Here is a 3,204-nt window from a genome sequence, read left to right as displayed (position 1 = left end):
ATACCTCGTTTGCCTGCCTTCCGATGTGCGTGCCTAGTATTAGAAATGCCGCAGCTGTGGATATTTATAGTTCACTGTTTTGAGACAAATCCGCATCACTGATTTTTCCAAATTCCCCATATACCGTTTTCTAATCCCCTTTGTAATTACCACTCAGTGAATACATTTTTTCTCTCTCAGTATGTTCCTCCTTTGCTTAATTTTGGATTATTCTATTTTTCCTATCCACCACAGCCACCGGTGTTTTCTCTCCTCTCTGCTCTTTTTTGTTTCATTAAAACTGATTCCCACGCCACACGGCTCAGTCCTTCAGCATTCCTAAACAAATACTTTTTATGAGCTCCACATATGTTCTAAATCCATGTTACTCCAATTGACTGCGCTTTTCAGCTGTTTTGCCTATATTCTATCACTCTGAGTACCCGTTTCACCTCTGTTCTTCCACACTCTTCCCAGCTTCATCTTGCATGCCACATTGATTTCATAATTAATAATAAGTAATTTGACATAACTACTTATATGCGCTAACAAAATCCTGTCCAGTGAGAGATGAAATAACATAAAGTCAACTCGTCAGGTGGGTTAGTTTGCTGCAGTGCCAGTGAGACAACCTTATCTTCATTAAGGGAGTTAGTAGAATCGGGTTGTGAGGTGAGGTGAAGTGTGTTACAGAATTCCGTGTTCGCGTTGGTTTAGCATTCTAGCATATATAACTTTACCTTGTTTTCTGTAGGTAATACGAAAGTGTAATAAGCAAAATAAATAGCTTAGAAAGAAGTGCTACGGAGCTTCCTGTGCCAAGAGGAACATGATCCAGAGCAAGATGAGACCTAAAACTAGCGGCCAACTTTGCATTTTTGGCTACCATGTTGGCTGGTTTTCAGAGTCGAAACTGTTAGCAATGCAAGCAATGCAAAGTGCTTGTCATACTGGTTAGTTGCTGCGTGACAAAAACAAGAGTTCGTTGTGGGTGCTGCAGTGAGAAACGCTCTCACAAACTGCCGCCCGCATAATGAATTTACCAATTCAGAGGTGGTAGGTGGTGGCGACCATCATTCACTCACTCGATGTGGTGTTGCCTGCTTTCTCCTTCCCCTTTCTTATTCTGTCTCAGTGTCTATCCTCCGCACATCCTACTTATCTCTTTCCTTCTTTTCCTTTTTACTGCTATTCTTTCCACTTCAGGCGATCCTGCACTGACAAGCCTAATGGTTTTCTGTAACGCAGTGAACCATATACAACGCTGGGTGGGAACCATATAACCAAAATTACGGGACGAAGGGGAGCCGACTATGATGCCCCTGCTATCTGGATTGATAGATGCAAATGTGGCATCCATCAGGGAATCAAACCTCTTAACTTTTCCCCGCGCCTAGCCGTGATGTGGCGCTGTCAGCCGCAAGAGAACATCGGTTCACTGAACTGGACAGTTCTGCAGAGGCGGTTGCTTGCCTACGGTTGATGGGTCTGCTCGGTCAGAAACTGGGGTTCATCATCAACAACAACAACAACAACGTTCAAAGGTGATGAGGAGACCATGGTGATGTGTGTTCAGGAATATCTGGCGGGTCATCAAAGAGTACGAATGATGATTTTAGAAAACCAGAAAAGAAAAGAAGCACTAGATTCAATCCTTATTTCAACAATACTTATAATTATTATAGTCTCGTGCTCTAACAGAACATTTTATGCCGTTTCAAAACTTTTATGGTAATAATCCCAGGAATAAACCGTGAGCCAAATGTGTCATGCATTTCTCTTTGCAAGGGAATCTCGCTCACTACTGGTTAATTTTGGTTAGTGGCCCACAAAAGTAGCCAGAACGGAGGAAGGAAAAACAAATGGGAAAAAAAAAAAATAATCCATACACCAGATTACTGGTGTCCTCTGTTCATAAAATATCTGTAACAGTTAGACTTGAACAGTTGTGGGTTGAAATTTGGAGGAAAACAACTCTGGGGAAGCGAGTTCCAGAGAGATGCAGTTCGGGGAATGAAAGAATTCTGATAGGCAGAAGTTCTGCAATATGGCTGAGTGACATTCCAGTCATGAGCGCTACCAGATGCCCTTGTAGCACGAGGGAAGGCATGGAGAGGTGGCACCATGGACGCAACTTCGTCTGAGCATTTGCCAAAAAAATATCTGTAAAATAATGCAAGGGAGGCAACATTCCTTCTTACTTGCAGGGGAGGTAGTTTATATGTAATGGCAGGGTTGTCAATGATTCTAACAGCTTTATTCTGAATTTTGTCTAGTTGTCTTAATGCAACCTCTCCACAACCATTCCACAAGGGTGAGCAATATTCAAGCTGAGAGCGCACATGACTCTTATAAATTATAGCTAACTGCTCATCGGCGAAGAAGTTACGGACTCTGTACAATAATCCAAGTTTCTTTGAGGCGGTTTTAGCAAGTGATCTGACATGAGAGGTCCAGCTGAGGGCACTGTTAAGTGAGATGCCAAGAATTTCAATACTTTTGGAGATGGGAATATTAGTAGCACTGAAGGTAATGTACGAATCTGGCAATATCTGTCTATTAGTAAACTGTATATATTTAGTTTTACTAGCATTAAAAGAGACAATGTTGTTTTGTCCCCATTCACTGATTGTAGCTAGATCTTGATTTATGGAGATGGCTGTACTGAGTTGAGAGGCAGAGATATTAGACTTTGTAAATGGATGTCTGAGTGTGAATGAACTATGTAGTGTTGAGTCATCTGCATATGAGTGAACGGGATTGTGAGTGACAGATAAGAGATCATTAATATGAACCAGAAATAGGGTTGGCGCCAGAACTGATCCCTGCAGCACGCCGGCATTAATTGAGTGGAAATTCGAATATACATTGTCTACTTTTACTCTTATTTTTCTGTCACTAAGATAAGAAGAAATCAAAGGAACAAAAGACGTTAGTCCATAGCAAGGGAGTTTGGACAGCAGGGAACGGTGCCATACTCTGTCAAAAGCTTTAGAGATATCAAGAGCTACTGCATGAGTTTCTCCAAAGAGATCAATTGATTGATGGATGGTATGAGTTAGTCGCTTTTGGCCCAGTGTGATGCCGTCTTCGCATAGCAAGCCACAGATTTATGAGATTTTTTTTTTTTTTTTGAGAGTACAGCTTCTACCCATGCCTCTTCCTGTCTTAAAAAAAAAAAAAAAACTGAGGGGGAAAAATCGCCTAGGACTTAGTTCTGTAGGC

This window comes from Coenobita brevimanus, chromosome 80, assembly GCF_032717465.1.
Source record: "Coenobita brevimanus isolate Jiangsu-jjx chromosome 80, ASM3271746v2, whole genome shotgun sequence".
NCBI classification, from domain to species: Eukaryota; Metazoa; Arthropoda; class Malacostraca; order Decapoda; family Coenobitidae; genus Coenobita; species Coenobita brevimanus.
Note: the sequence above shows the minus strand (reverse complement) of the source record.